The sequence below is a fragment of the Eriocheir sinensis genome, unplaced genomic scaffold (genome assembly GCF_024679095.1).
Source record: "Eriocheir sinensis breed Jianghai 21 unplaced genomic scaffold, ASM2467909v1 Scaffold372, whole genome shotgun sequence".
Lineage (NCBI taxonomy): Eukaryota > Metazoa > Arthropoda > Malacostraca > Decapoda > Varunidae > Eriocheir > Eriocheir sinensis.
The window spans coordinates 219587-236384 of NW_026111690.1; the positions used below are offsets into that span (position 1 = coordinate 219587).

Genomic DNA, 16798 nt, shown 5'->3' on the forward strand with positions numbered 1-16798 from the left:
ACGACGCACAAGGTGCAGACGACGCTATTTCGTGACGTCACTGCAAAACCTCTATACTCGTAAGAACATAAGGGGCCATATTCTTAAAAATTTCGAGGTAATGATTCGTTTTAGGTCCGTGCCAGTATCTCATAAGCTACTTTATGAAACATCACTATCTCTTCATATATCTTTTCTACAAACCTTCAACAGTCATGGAAACGCTTTGAAAATCCAATTCAAGGACTTTTTTTTTTACTCTTGAAAATAGGGGATAATGGTGTGGAGCTTAGTTGACCCCGCAGCCTACACTACCTCACCCGCCACGTTGGGTTTCTCCTCCTCCTCCTCCTCCTCCTCCTCCTTTTCCTCCCTCTCGCTAGCTCCCCTTTCTTGACCTCAACCTCGTCGTCTTTTTCCTTTGCTATTTTATCCTCCTCCTCCTCACTCGTGGGTCAGTGAAATGGGTATGCCTGGGAAAGGTAAACTGAGGTAACCTGCGTGTCACAATCGGTCCTGTGTCGCCGGCTGAGGGGGTCTGCTGTTACCTGCGCGGGGTCACGGGCCAAGGGGACGGAGGAGCGCAGGGGTAATGCGTAGGTTATCGTGTGACCTCCCCCCCCTTCCCCCCTCTTCCCACCATCATCTTTGCCTTATACAGTGTTGCGTCCTGGTGTTTTTCTTGTGAGTGTTTGACATATTGTTTTAAATGAGGTTTTGATAGTTTTATGTGTGTGTGTGTGTGGGTGGGTGAGGGGGGTTAATGGTTGAATGTAGGGAAGTGAGCCAGTCATGTATTAGCACAGGTATGAAGGGGTATACAGTAAGGTTAGGTTAGGAAGGTTAGGTTAGGTTAGGTGTGGGTTTTATGGTTGAGGGAAGATTGTGTGCTGATAGCTGAGACAGTAATAGGAGGAGGCAGGCAGATGTAGAAGACACCAAACCAGCCAGCTATTAGTACAGGTGTGAATGGGGTTATACAGAAAGGTTAGGTTAGGTTAGGTGTGGGTTTTATGGGGGAGGGAAGATTTGTGCCTATAGCGGAGAGAGTAACAGGAGGGGAGGCAGGCAGAGGTTGACGGAGTCACCCTACCAGCCTGGTTTTAGCACAGGTATGAAGGGGGTATTCTGAAGGTTAGGTTAGGTTAGGTATGGGTTTTATGGGGGAGCGTAGATTGTGTGCTGATAGCGGAGACAGTAGCAGGAGGGGAGGCAGGCAGAGGTAGAAGAGTCACCCAACCTGTCAGGTATTAGTACAGGTGTGAATGGGGTTTAAGGCCATATTCTTAAACGTAAAAGAACATAAGAACGTAAGGAGTCTGCAAGAGGCCGGTTAGTCTAACCAAGGCAGCTCCTGTAAGTCTAATCCCACCTTACCTCACTATCCATGTTAGATCGTTAAGTGGTTTGTTAGTTTGTTTGTTAATGGGTAGTCAAACAGCTGTATTACCGTTAGTTAGGTAGGTTAGTTAAACAGATAGTTTGATAGTTAGCTAAGCAGTTAGAGTCAGTTAGTTAACTTTACTATATTCTGTATTTATTTATTTATTTGTTTATATTATTTTGTTTATTTATTTTATTTTTTTTTTTTGTTATTTTTTTTCTTTTTCCTTTCCTTCTTTTCTTTTTTTCTATTTGTTTCTTTTTCTTTTCTTTTTCTTTCTTTTTTCCTTTGTGTTTTCTTGCTGTTGGTTTTCTTTTTTGATGTTCTTTTTTGGTGTTCTTTTTTCCTATCATCCTTTTGTTGATGTTCGTTGGTCTGGGTGAGCCGCTTTCCTCCCAGAAGAGACCCGCCCATAATTTTGGAGATGTTGTTAGGGCCGAAAGGTGGATGATGTTTGTTTTATTTTATTTTATTGATGTCGTTTTTTTCGTTCTTTTTATTGCTTTTGTTTTCTTTTTCGATGTTTTCCTGTTCTTTTTCTTTTTACTTCTTTTTGATGTTTTTTGTTGTTATTTTTTTCCCATCATCCTTTTGTTGATGTTCCTTGGTCTGGATGAGCCGCTTTCCTCCCAGAAGAGACCCATCCATAATTTTGGTGATGTTGTTTAAATGAAAGGTGGATGATGTTTCTTTGTATTTCTCTTTTCTTGATGTTGTTCATTTATTTCTGTTGCTTTTCTTTTTCGATATTTTTTCTGTTCTTTTTCCATATTTTTTGGGTGTTCTTTTCTATATCATCCCTTGTTGATGTTCTTTGGTCTGGGTGAGTCGCTTTCTCCCCAGAAGAGACCCACCCATAATTTTGGTGATGTTAGTCAGGGCCGGAAGGTGGATGATGTTTGTTATATTTTTCTTTCCTTGATGTGTTTTTCTTTGTTTTTTTTATGTTCATTTATTCATATCATCCTTTTGTTGATGTTCTTTGGTCTGGGTGAGCCGCTTTCTCCCCAGAAGAGACCCACCCATAATTTTGGCGATGTTAGGGCCTAAAGGTGGATGATCTTTTTGTTTCTTTTCTTGATGTTTCGTTTCTGTATTTTCCATTTTTCTGGTGTTCTTTTTTATTTTCCTTTTCTTTGGTGTTCCCATCGCGTGGATTGTCTACGGCAGTATAACGAGCACCACAAGCCCGGGTTTATTTAGAGTTTGCTCTCCTAGGCAGACTGCCTACCACGGCTGACGACCTCCACCTGCCCGGGTTTATTGTTCGGAGTTTGCTCTCCTAGGCAGATTGCCTACCACGGCTGACGAGCTCCACCTGCCCGGGTTTGTTGTTCGGAGTTTCCTCTCCTAGGATGATAGCCAACCGCGGCTGACGAGCTCCACCTGCCCGGGTTTGTTGTTCTGAGTGTGCTCTCCTAGGCGTAGTGCCTACCACGGCTGACGAGCTCCACCTGCCCGGGTTTGTTGTTCGGAGTTTGCTCTCCTAGGAAGATTGCCTACCACGGCTAACGACCTCCACCTGCCCGGGTTTGTTTAGAGTTTGCTCTCCTAGGTGAATTGCCTCCCACGGCTAACGAGCTCCCCCTGCCCGGGTTTGTTGTTCGAGTTTGCTCTCCTAGGTGAATTGCCTACCACGGCTAACGACCTCCACCTGCCCGGGTTTGTTTAGAGTTTGCTCTCCTCGGTGAATTGCCTACCACGGCTAACGACCTCCACCTGCCCGGGTTTGTTTAGAGTTTGCTCTCCTAGGTGAATTGCCTACCACGGCTGACGACCTCCACCTGCCCGGGTTTGTTTATAGTATGCTCTCCAGGTGAATTGCCTACCACGGCTAACGACCTCCACCTGCCCGGGTTTGTTTAGAGTTTGCTCTCCTAGGTGAATTGCCTACCACGGCTAACGACCTCCACCTGCCCGGGTTTGTTTAGAGTTTGCTCTCCTAGGTGAATTGCCTACCACGGCTTACGAGCCTCACCTGCCCGGGTTTGTATAGAGTTTGCTCTCCTAGGTGAATTGCCTACCACGGCTAACGACCTCCACCTGCCCGGGTTTGTTTAGAGTTTGCTCTCCTAGGTGAATTGCCTCCCACGGCTGACGACCTCCACCTGCCCGGGTTTGTTTAGAGTTTGCTCTCCTAGGTGAATTGCCTACCACGGCTAACGACCTCCACCTGCCCGGGTTTGTTTAGAGTTTGCTCTCCTAGGTGAATTGCCTCCCACGGCTAACGACCTCCACCTGCCCGGGTTTGTTTAGAGTTTGCTCTCCTAGGTGAATTGCCTACCACGGCTAACGACCTCCACCTGCCCGGGTTTGTTTAGAGTTTGCTCTCCTAGGTGAATTGCCTACCACGGCTAACGACCTCCACCTGCCCGGGTTTGTTTAGAGTTTGCTCTCCTAGGTGAATTGCCTACCACGGCTAACGACCTCCACCTGCCCGGGTTTGTTTAGAGTTTGCTCTCCTAGGTGAATTGCCTTCCACGGCTTACGAGCCTCACCTGCCCGGGTTTGTATAGAGTTTGCTCTCCTAGGTGAATTGCCTTCCACGGCTAACGAGCCTCACCTGCCCGGGTTTGTATAGAGTTTGCTCTCCTAGGTGAATTGCCTACCACGGCTAACGACCTCCACCTGCCCGGGTTTGTATAGAGTTTGCTCTCCTAGGCAGATTGCCTACCACGGCTAACGAGCTCCACCTGCCCGGGTTTGTAGCCGGAAGATCTCCGGCACCTCCGTCGGGGCCCGGAGGGACGCCGAGGAGCCCTGCCTGGAGCCCTCCATTCCTGCCATGCTCGCCAGGGAGACCTTGGGCTCGCTGGCGCTCCACACCCCCGCCGAGGCGAGGATGCAAGAACTCGCTTCTTAAAACTACCAGACTGGATTATAAAATTAATCATAATTACTGTGAAGGCGCCGGTCACCGCGTTTATCGGTTCAGGGATGGAAGACCGACGGGCCTGGGAAACGCGCACAAGCATCCAAAGGAATCCTCGCGACGGCTCGCGACGCAGCATCCGTTTCCCTTTTCTTTCTCATTCCAATTTTTCTTTTTTATTATATTTTCCTTCTCTGATTGATTGATGGATTGATTTTACTTGGTAGGAATCTGCTCACCAATTAACACCATTCAGGTGTACATTGCACCCACACACCTGCCGAGAGAAAACACCAGTGAGAGTGGTGACGCTCACGAGGACGGCTCGCTAGAGTTTCCTAACATTCGCATTGGGGCCCACATCTCGTTAGTCGTCCGTCTCTTTATTTTTCTATTCTCTATTTCTTTCTATTTCTCCCTTTCTTTCATCCTTTCTCTCTATCTATTTTTTTATTTTTTTATTTATCTCTCTCTCTCTCTCTCTCTCTCTCTCTCTCTCTCTCTCTCTCTCTCTCTCTCTCTCTCTCTCTCTCTCTCTCTCTCTCTCTCTCTCCACACACACACACACACACACACACACACACACACAGCTTTCGTAGGCGTTGTGGGTATTGCCAGGGGTAGTTTAATGACCCTGGTGGTAGTCTGACCTCCTATCTGTACTATGGACCTAAAAAAAACTCTCATGAGAATCAGACTGATCTGCTTTGACCCCGTCAAAAAAGTGGTATGAGAGACACAGAAGCTGAGAAGGCCTAGGAGTTGTCATGTATGAGTCGAGTGTCCTCTTGTTGGGTTAAGGATATGCACTGTTAATTATTTATTCATTTATTAGCATCACAGGAGGCGGCTCAAAGACAAAACAAAACACACTCACTAAAAAACACCAACCACTTCTCCCACAATCAGAAAACACTCACCATCATGTGTTTTTTTCTTTTTTTTTTCTCTCTCCCATTTATATATTTATTTTCGCATCATAGCAGGCAAACACTAGCACACAGCACACACACAAAAACGATAACCACTTCTCCCACCATCAGAAAACAGTCACCATAATGTGCTTTTTCTATTTTTTTCTCTCCCATTTATCTAATTATTTTCGCATCACAGGAGGCAGCTCAAGGGTAACACAATAACACCCCAAAAAACTAAACCACTTCTCCCACAATCAGAAAGCAGTCACCATCATGTGCTTTTCTCCTTTTTTTCTCTCCCATTTATCTGTTTATTTTCGCATCACAGGAAGCAGCTCAAAGGTTAAACAATAACACACAAAAAGTCTGTCCACCACTTCTCCTCCCACAAACACACGAAAAAAATAGCTGCCATCAAGTGCTTTTTCTCTTTTTTCTTTTCTTTCATTGATTCATTGAGTTTTCACATCATAGGAGTTTCATTTGATGTTGATGAAAGTTCAGCATGCAGCTTTTTTTATTTATTTTGCCATTGTGCGGAACTTATTCTATGAGTATGTCGGAAAAAATGACCGAACGGGTAAATGTTATGAAAGAGATGGGGAAGCAAAATGGGGTTCGATCCTTATGAGAAGAAAGTTTTATCTGCGAATTATTGGGTCTGGATTAAAGTCTTCTTCCACCTCTTCCGCTGCTTCCTCCTCTTCCTCCTTTTCTTCCTCCACTTACCCTCTTCTAGGTTCTATCTGTACACCTCTATATAGTTTCTCGTGGAAATAGTATAAGAATACACAGTCGTTCCACGCACAGCATGATGACGTCACACTCTCATCTGACTTAAATCTCGGCTCCAGGGTTCCCATGAAAACAACAACAACTAAAAGTAAAGGGATGACTCATGTGTGACGAATATAATGCAAATAAAAGGTAGCGAAAACAAAGAACCTGATGTTAAGGGCCAGTCTTACAGTCCAGTACAGCACGTTTGTAAGCTCCCCAACCGAACACAAAACACGACGAAAATTCCTTGTATAGTTTTTTTTTTTTCCCTTACAGCAGAGGAGTCAGTTCAAGGGCATAAAAAAAGGTAACAAATGTGAAAAAAAACACTATACAAGGAATTTTCGTCGTGTTTTGTGTTTGGTTGGGGAGCTTACAAACGTGCTGTATGTTTACGAAAGCGCGTCGCCTCCTCTGGCAATGGCAGCGGCGACTCTGCAGTCGCCGCAGCCGTGAAATAGCTCGCAGAGGGTTTAGGGTCGGGGAGCATAGTTAAACTACTCCAACCGAACTTTACGACCTACTAACGGGGGGGCTGCGCCCCCCTCGACCCCCTCATTCTAACCAGGGGTGGCTACGCCCACCCCTTGGACATGTATATGTGACTTATTTCAGCAAGGAGGTATTTCTCGCAAAACCGGCTGCAGCGTCGCCGCGGCCGCCACCAGAGGAGGCTACGTGCTTTCGTAAACATTATCCCCTACTTGCAGGAGTAAAAAAAAAGTCCTTGAATTGGATTTTCAAAGCGTTTCCATGACTGTTAAAGGTTTGTAGAAAAGATATATGAAGAGATACTGATGTTTCATAAAGTAGGTAATGAGATACTGGCACGGACCTAAAACGAATCTTAACCCATTTCGGCGCCCGAGCTCACATACTTGACACGGTTTTCGTATGAGTTTTCGGTATTTCCAGGAGTATTTTATTGGTCCTAGTAGTAGTTTGATTCTGCTTCTGTACCATGAACCTGAAAACACTCTCATGAGAACCCAATTGGTCCCCTTTTTGGCCTTTGGAAATAGTTGGTGTGAGGGGAAGTGTCTGCCAATACTAACCAAGGAGTCTGCAAGAGGTCGGTGGGCGTATACAAGGCAGCTCCCGTGAACCTGACCCCACCTAACGCCACTAGTTAATCCGATCTTCATAATCTTCACCCATTCTAGTCCACTGCAGCATAGAGGCCTTTCCCAACGTCCTCCACCTCTCCTAACCCCCACCTAACCTAACCTAACCCCACTCTGATCTTCATAATCTTCACCCATTACTAGTCCAATGCAGCATAGAGCCCTTTCCCAACGTCCTCCACCTCTCCTAACCTCCACCTAACCTAACCTAACCCCACTCTGATCTTCATAATCTTCACCCATTACTAGTCCACTGCAGCATAGAGCCCTTTCCCAACGTCCTCCACCTCTCCTAACCCCACCTAACCTAACCCCACTCTGATCTTCATAATCTTCGGTCATGACTAGTCCACTGCAGCATAGAGGCCTTTCCCAACGTCATCCACCCCTCTCTGTTTGATATATTACTCCATCGTGCTTTGGCAAATACTCTTAACTTAATATAATCTTCATCTTCAGGCATTGCTAGTCTACTGCAGAACAAAGGCCTTTCCCAACGTCCTCCACCTTTCTCTGATATTATACTCCATCGTGCTTTGGCAAATACTCAAACTTAATCTAATCTTCATCTTAAGGCCTTGCTAGTCCAATACAAAACAAAGGCCTTTCCCAACGTCCTACACCTTTCTCTGATATTATACTCCATCGTGGTTTGACAAATACTCAAACTTAATCTAATCTTCATCTTAAGGCCTTGTTAGTCCAATACAAAACAAAGGCCTTTCCCAACGTCCTCCACCTTTCCCTGATATTATACGCCATCGTGGTTTGGCAAATACTCAAACTTAATCTAATCTTCATCTTAAGGCCTTGCTAGTCCAATACAAAACAAAGGCCTTTCCCAACGTCCTCCACCTTTCTATGTTAGGTGTTAGACTTCTTCATCCTGCTCTGGCAAATGCTCTAACTTTAGGGATTGACACTGTAAACTTCATATCGTCAGTCTATGGCAGAACAGAGGTCTTTCTCAATGGTCCATCTCTATTCCTTCACCTTTCTCTGTTTGATGTTAGATTACGCCATCCTGCTCCGGCAAATGCTCTAACTTAAGTGACTGCAATACTCTAATATTCACCATCGTAAGTTATTACTAGTCTATTACAAAGGCCTTTCCCAGTTGCCTGTTCCTCTACCTTTCTCTGTTTGATGTTAGTGTACTCCATCCTGCTCCGGCAAATGATCTAATGTAATCTCTCCACCTGCTCGCCCTCTGCCCGCCCTGACGTGTACGTGTTCTGGGTCGTCACTGTTGCGTTGGCTGTCCTCCTGATGGCAGTTCTCCGCGTGCTGTGTCCCGCCGAGTCCATTTCTCGTTCTTGTTTGTTGTTAGATTATCTTTATTTTTGTTTGTTACCTAATCCATGATGCTCTCTCTGTCTGTCTGTCTGTCCGTCTCTCTCTCTCTCTCTCTCTCTCTCTCTCTCCTCCCACCATCCTCCTGCCCATACATACAAGCATACATACATTCACACACACACATGCATACACATACATACATACATTCACTCACACACAAACAAACATATTCTCCCAGTAGTTCCTCGCAGACATGCCCATTAGGAATTCAGTCGCCGCGGGAACAACAAGGAAGCACCTACTCTACTCTCTCAGTAAGGTGAACGGCCTCGAGCTCTTGTCATCCCAGCGGCAGAGTGTTGAGCTCGTCCCGCACTGGGCTGGCGTGGCGGCGAGGGCGGGTCTAAAGGCTCTGATAACGCTTTAGTAGAGATTGTGTTATTATTTCCGTGAGTTGTTGTATGAGCCGAGTGATAGTGTGACAAAGCTTCTACACCGGGGATGCCACAATACTGTATTTTATCATGGTTTTAGAAAGTTTTAAACATGAGAAGAATTCCGAATGATGAACAAGTGAAGTCGTATAAAAGAATATATTATATAATATTGGTTTAAGCCATTTTTAAACATTAGATATCTTCCAATTGATTAACTAATGAAGCATAAATTTGTGTTTCTTCCAGGGTTTTAGTCATGGACTTCCAAATGATAAACAAGTGAAGTCGTATTAAAGAAGCTGTTTTTTTTTTCATCGCTGTAGTAATTTTTAAGCTTGAATGGCCTTTGAAATGGACCTAGAACCAACGAGTAAGTCAAGTAAGCGAAGAGGGAAAGAAAGAAAAAGAAAAGTAAAGCTCCTAGGCCTTCAAAATGATTTACTATGGAAGTCAAGTGAAATAAGCGGTGTTGTTCTTCATTGTTTCAGTCACATGTAAGCATACAAATGCACCTTACAAATGGACCCAGAAGTCACCGCCAGAACTCAAATAACCTCGAGAAAAGGAAGAATGAAAGCAAGTTCAGTGCTCCACCAACATCCTTCTCGTGGTGGTGAGGAGCGGGGCGCGTCACACCAACAGCCTCAAGTATGCCATGAGGGTGGCGGAGGGGGGGCAGGACGGGGCAGGGGAGAGCAGCAACCATGTGTGTGTGTGTGTGTGTGTGTGTGTGTGTGTGTGTGCTGGGGTCTGTCACTGTTTACCCACTCATATAATAGCGTAGGGGCTTTTGGGGGCAGTGACCACCGATGTGTGTAGGCATGGGGGCGTTTAGGCTATTTCCGACGGGTAGAAAAGATTAGTCAAAATGTGCCACTAACTAGCTAACAAACTAACTAACTAACTATATAACTAACACCACACACCTTTCAACCTCATACTCCTCTTTGTTCTCACGGGAAAGGATGGAAAAGACGGAACGGGAAGGAGGGAAAGGAAAGGAAGAGGAGACGGGGAAGGAGGAAGAGAAGGGACGGGTGAAGGAGGGAAAGAAAGTGAATGAAGAAGGAAAGGAAAGGGGAAGGGACGGGAAGGAGGAGGGAAGGGATATGTGTGTGTTGAGGGGGAGTTTAGGTTCTTTGCTGGCGGGTTAGAAAAAAAGTTCGTTAGAATTTGCCAGTAACCAACAAACTAACGAACTAACTAACCAAAACTGACCTCTGTCTGAAGTTCATCTCCCTCTTGGCCACTCCTCTGAACTCTTTTTTTTTATTTTTTTATAAGGGCAGTGTTTAGCGTTTTTTTCTCATTATTGCTATTATTTATTTTCTCCTTGAGCTGCTTCCTTCACTGTGAAAAAATAACACCTTCACACCTTCAAAATTCACATTCCTCTATCCTCACCTTCACGCGTCATACTCCTCCTATATCTAACACCACGCCACATATTCCTCTTCTCTTTAACACTTATAGTCTTAAACATTTCAGGGCTCACACACCCACATTTGGTAAGGCTTTCGTAGAGGTTGTTATGTTAGTATTTCCATGAATAAAGAGCCTAGTTATACTTTGATAGGCCTTCTGCATCATGAACGTGAAAATAACACAAATGAGAACCCGACTAATCTCCTTTGTGGGCTTGAGAAATATTGATTGTGAGAGGTGAAAGCGTTTGGTAAAGGTTGTAGGCATTTCCATGGGTAGTGTTATGGACGTAGATATAGTTTGACAAGGCTTCCGCACCATGAACGTGAAAAAACAACAACTCATGAGAACGTGACTAATCTCCTTTGTGGCCTTGGGAAATTTGTTGCAGCTGAGAATACACGCCTCAAACTTCAATAACCACATGACGCAGCAGTCCACGGCCGCCAGAGGGGAGTGAATGCGTCAGTGTGTTAGTAAAGCCGGTATTTCACGGGAACGATTTTGCTCGGGACCCAGACCTTCGGGCGGTGACTTTCGCGCAGCTGCTGTGCGAACATGACATGCACTAATCACACGAGGATGCTACGTTTGATGGGCACCTGGCGATCTTGGTCTTGACCTTGACTTTCAGGGACCGTATACCTACTTTCAATTAGAAATAAATGTTGATTAATTTCTGTCAGTCATATTATGTTTTAGTATAGTTATTCGTACACTGAAAAAAAAAATGCATTTACTTTAAATTCACACCTCACCCTTCCTTCCTCCCTCCCTCACCTCACCTAGATGAATGAGATGAATTTGAGAGTCGCTCAGTTAGTACAAATACTGCTGGAGATTTAAATGTAATAGTTAACAGTTTTAAAGACAGAGAAATCAGAAGGTGAATGAATCACAAGTGCTCACGAGTAGTATTGTGGAGCGACAACATTGGATTGCAAAAGACTTATCAGAACCTAACCAGGAATAAATACGATATATGCAAAGTCCCTCCCTACCTATAACTACTCGAAGTAGTATAAGTAGAGAGAGAGGAGAGGAGAGGAGAGGAGAGGAGAGGCGAGAGCGAGAGCGAAGTCATTGAGGTGGGAGGAGCATTTGAACCAGCCGGCCAATCAGGGTAGAGTGAGACGAGCGGCGGGCTGCCTGCGCAGCAGAAAAATAGCTCCAGCCAACCCGTTCTAGTACCCCCTCTGGTTCATGAGCACGAGTCCACTCCGTGACTTTTGTTCACGGAAGAGGCATGCTGCACCAAAAGCATCCTCGTGAAATACCGGCTTAAAGGAATCCAGTGCAACCGTCGCCAGGCTGATCCGACACCCACGAGGGATCAGGTGTTTACAAATATTAGTTCGTGCCGAGCAGTGAACCTTCCCGCCCTGACTCACCACAATGCTAACACGCTGAATCTGTTGAGCTCCGGCGCACGCACGAACACTTGCAACGAGGAGGGCAACGGGGCGGAGGACAAGCTAAGAGAGACATGAAGGGAAGGAAAGAGGGAGAAGGGGAAGGGAAATTAAGAAGGGAGGGAGGAAGGAGGGAGAGAGGGGAAAGGATCACTCTTGCAATGGGAAGGAAAAAGTAACGAAGGACAAGCTAACAGACAAATGAAGGGTTAGGAAAGGATGGTTTGAGGGGAAAGGAAGGCAATGGGGAGGAGGGATGTTAAGTTAAAAATGGAGGGTAAGGGAAAGGAAGGAGGGAGATGAAGGAACGGGAAATTAAAGTAAAGGAAGAGGAAGGAAGATTAGAAGGAAGGAAGGAGGAGAGGAAGGGACGGGGAAGGAGCAGTAAGAAAGAAGGAACAGGAGAAAGAGGAATGAACGGGGTAAAAAGGAGGAGGAGGAGAGAATGGTCGGGAAGGAAGGAGAGGCACGTCAAGGAAGGGGAAAGGAAAGAGGGAAGTAAAGACGGGAAGAGCCAGAGGAAGGAGGGAGGGGGAAGGAGAGAAATGAAGAAACGGGGAAAGAATGAAAGGGGAAAGGAAGAGAGAGAGATAGAGAAGGGGGGGAAATAAGGGATGGGAAGGAGAGAAAGGAAGGAACGGGGGAATAAGGGAGGAGAAAGGAAGGGAGAGAGACAGGGAAGGAGGGAAAAGAATGGAGGGGAAGGAGGAAGAAGTAGAAGGAAAGGGGGCTAAGAAGAAGGGAAGGGGAATAAGGGGAAGGGAGAACACACTTGCAGGCCGCGTGTTCCCTCGAGGGGCTGAACAGAGGGGAGAGAGAATGAAAACAGCGGACTAGGAAGTGGGCGAAAGACTTGTTACACCACGACTAAGAAAGAGGTGAGCTGCATTTCAACGAGTGAGAGGACAGCATCAGAGAACGAGGATATGGACACGAGGACACGCTTGTTGAGAAAGGAAGGAACGCAAGTGACTAGGAGGATGAGAAATGGCTGACAAAATTAGGGAAGGGAAGGGGAAAGAAGGGAAAGAATTAAGCCCCGTTCACACTGTGCCGACTCTGGGCCACGACTACCCACGACTCTAGAGTACACGAGGTCTTGGGTGTTGATGTGAAAGGGTCGGGCATGTCTGGAAAGAGGTCTTGAAACGGTCGCCGAATGCTGCGCCGACGTCGTGAGGGGAGTCTGGAGTCGTGAGGGTTAGCGCGAAAAAGTATTCCATGCTAAACTTTCACGACAAGAGTCCGCAAGAGACTGGACCAACCGTCATTTCCGGTTGAGGTCTGATGGAGGTCTGGGGCAGTCGTCAAGACAGTTGTCAACAGTCTTGGCTTGTCTTGAGACAGTCGTGACGACTGTCTTGGCCATTTTTCAAATTTTTACAGTTTCTTGTCGGCACATTCGTCGTTGCCGACTACTTAAGAATGATGAGGGACTGTCGTGACGACAGTCTTCACCTAATGAAGGACGTTCGTGACGAATGTCTGCTCAGAAATATTGGCTAACACTGCCGTCATCAAGAAATTTATCTTTTCAGTTTGCAGTCACAAGCACAATACAACTGGGCATGGTTACGTTTCGCTGGCACAAATTTGGGAGCCGCACAGCACGCACGCACTCAAGCTGCCTCTCTTGTTTTGAATGACAGGTTGCCACCCTGAGGTCAGAAAAATGTGGAATGCAACATCTCACTCTCCAATAAGGAATGGATCCATATTTAAAGGAACGGGTGACAACCCTAAAATGTCTCGAGCATGCAATGAGTGATAATGAATGCGGGAATGACTTAAGGAGGAGGAGGAAGAAGAAGAGGAGGGATTGCTGATAAAACTACTGAGAGAGGGAGGAGGAGAGAGAGAAAGGGGGAGGAGAGTGTGGTCGCTATGCTCAGACGCCTCCGCCGCTCACATCAGCGATTTCCAAAGGTCAAAAATGAGATGAATCAGGTTTTTATGACTGTTTTTTTCACGTTCGTGGTACAGAAGAAGGGTCAATCTACTACCAGGGTCATAAAACTACCCCTGGAAATGCCCAAAGCTCCTACGAAAGCCTTATCAAATGTGTGCGTATGTGTGTGTGTGTGTGTGTGTGTGTGTGTGTGTGTGTGTGTGTGTGTGTGTGTGTGTGTGTGTGTTAAAAGAACAAGCCTCGCCGGTCTGAGACTATTGGATGATTGAGGGTGTGGGTGTGAGTCTGGGCGGGGAGGGGACGGGGTGAGGGTGTGTAGGGGTGGCGTGAGGGAGGAAAGGTCGAGGATGAGGAGCCGTGGGTGGTGGTGGTGGTGCTGGTGATGGTGGTGGTTGAGGCATGAGTGAGCGAGGCATGAGCGATGGTGAATGGGGGCAACGTTGAGGATAGAATGACTAGAATGACCCGAGGAGGAATTACGTTGCTGATGTGTGTGTTTAGCTTAATCTTTAGTCTCAACGTACAGAGAAGGAGAATGTCAAGTGGAAATGAATGTACACCGCCACACAGAAAGCAGAATAAAGCAGAAAGGGAAGGAGTGTACATGAAAGACTTAGTTATTAGATGGGGGGGGGGGGGGACCTTTACCCTGCCAACTTACGAAGGAAGGTATATATATGTGTGTCAAATGGACATGAGCTTGTACGTATTAACGAACATCAGTAGAGCACAAAACGAAAGAATATAGGAGTAAAAAATTGACGGATAGGAATGCGTGTTTAACTTAACCTTTCTTTAGGGAGTCAACGTACAGAGGAGGCTGAGGCAAATGAAGGGAGGAGAAGGGAAAAGGAAGTGCGGGGGAAGTAGGGAGGGAAGGGAAGGGCAGCGTGGTGGATAGAATGAGCCGAGGTGGAGTTACGTTGAAGGACAGGAATGTGTGTGTTTAGCTTAACCTTTAGACAGTCAACGAGCGGAGGAGAGTATGTCAAGTGGATATGAAGCTATGAACGTACACTGGCAAACATCAACAGAGCACGGAAGGAAGGAATAGAAATAGACTAAAAATTGAAGGCTGGGAATCCGTATGTTTGCCCTTCAGCCGGTCAGCGCAGAGGGAAGAATGTTAAATGGATATGAACCTGTAACGCCAAAGAGTAGAATAACACAATAAGAAGGACTAGAAGTGAAAGACATAGTAATTAGGTGTGAAATGCTTAGTTCATTATACATTTTGTCGAACCTTCAGCCAGTCAAGTTACAGAAGAGGTGAATGTCAAATGGATGTGAACTTGTATCGCCAAAGAGTAGAATAACACAATAGGAAGGACTAGAAGTGAAAGACATAGTAATTAGGTGGAAAATACTTAGTTCATATTAATTTTGTCGAACCTTCAGCCAGTCAAGTTACTGAAGAGATGAATGTCAAATGGATATGAACCTGTATCGCCAAAGAGTAGAATAACACAATAGGAAGGACTAGAAGTGAAAGACGTGGCAATTAGGTGAAGAGTGCATGATTACTAGACACTGTGTTGGCACCCTGAAGCCAGTCAACTTACGGAGAAGGTGAATGTCAAATGGATATGGACCTGTATACCCGAACATTAGACTAACACAATAGGAAGGACCACAAACGAAAGACGTGGTAATGAGGTGGGAGGGGCATAGTTTCTACATGTTTTGGTGGTACCCTTTAGCCAGTCAACTTGTGGAGGAAAGTATATGTCAAATGGATATGAACCTGTATACCCAAGCATTAGACTAACACAAAAGGAAGCACTACAAATGAGAGACGTGGCAATGAGGTGGGAGGGACATAGCTAACACACATTCTGGTGGCTCCCTCGACATGCAGGAAAAAAGTATATCCATGGAAATGAGGACAGCTGGGAGTGAAGGGACTAAAACAAGAGAGCAGGTAACTTCAGAGGGGAGGGAGAGAGAGAGAGGTGATGCACAGAGTGTGTTCAGTGAGATGGATGTTACACGGCTTCTCAAACATTGCTCTCCGCCGACACGGTATAAAGTTCCTTGGTTAGTTGAGGTCCGTGTTCTCAGGCGCTCAGACACTCACAACATTTTTTTTTCAAAGGCCACAAAGGAGATGAGACGGGTTTTAATGAGTGTATTTTCGCGTTCATTGTGCAGAGGCCTTGTCAAACTATCACTAGGCTCATAAAACAACCCTTGGAAATACAAACTTAACCTATACCAAGGCCTTAACAAATGTGGGTGAGTGTGTAAGCCCCGAAGTGTTTGAGGATATGGATCTAAGGCTCTCACAACAACTATTTCCAAAGGCCACAAAGGAGACGAGTCGGGTTCTAATGAGTGTTCTTTCACGTTCATGGTGCAGAGGTCTTGTCAGACTACCACTAGGCTCATAAAACAACCCTTGGAAATATTAACATAACCTATACCAAACTTTTAACAAATGTAAGTGTGTGTGTAAGCCCCGAAATGCTTGAGAATATGCCTGACCACTCATCGTCGCTCGCTGCCTTCCTTGTGGCGAGAGGTGCGCGCTGTAAGCTTTGATGTCGGACACGATTGCACGCGCATGAAAAAAATCTAGTAACTCGTCTTGTGGTAAAAACACTGATGACTTCCCTGGCGGTGACGCACGGAAAGGTGGGAGGAGAGGAGAGGGGGTGGGTGGTTGTGGTGGTGGTGGTAGTGCTCCGCCTCAGCTGCGCTTGTCAAGACGAGGTTTGTTTGCTCGCTCATCACCGCGACCCGCCAATCTAGGTCACAGCAGCCTCCCGGGACCCTGGTGAACCCCTCGACCTCCCTCTGCTGTCGCGGCTGGTTGGGGCGCTGTTCTTGGCTCAAGCGATCTCACCCAAGCATGCACCCAACACACAGCTACTACGGGAAAGAATAACACCCATTGCCAGGTCACAGCAGCCTCCCGGGACCCTGGTGAAACCATTCGACCCTCCCTCTTCTCTGGCGGCTTGTTGGGGCGCTGTTCTTGGCATTAGCGACCTCACCCAAGCATGCACCCAACGCAGCTGCTACGGGAAAGAATAACACTCATTTCCAGGACACAGCAGCCTCTCTGGGAGCCTACTGAACACCCCTCGACCCTTACTAGCTGTGGTGGGTGGAATGGGACTCTGTTCATGCATGACCTTGGCGACGTAACCCAAACACAGATGCCACGGGAAAGAATAACATACCCATTACCAGGACACAGCAGCCTGTCTGGGACCCTGGTGAAGCCCTCCCTTCCGAGCTGTTATGGATGGAACTGGGGT

At 46.2% G+C, this 16798-nt stretch overlaps 1 long non-coding RNA gene across 2 annotated transcripts; it reads right to left on the reverse strand.

Moving 5' to 3' along the window:
- Window positions 1-3182: 3182 nt before the first annotated feature.
- LOC126991956 (uncharacterized) lies at window positions 3183-3723 on the reverse strand. 2 transcript variants are annotated; one of them, XR_007745979.1, is made up of 3 exons: window positions 3596-3723; window positions 3466-3530; window positions 3183-3270 (listed from the first exon to the last, which is right to left on the reverse strand). It is a non-coding gene; the product is annotated as an uncharacterized LOC126991956 (long non-coding RNA). The 2 variants fall into 2 exon arrangements; XR_007745980.1 differs by lacking the exon at window positions 3183-3270 and adding an exon at window positions 3312-3400.
- Between the last annotated feature and the right edge of the window lie 13075 nt (window positions 3724-16798).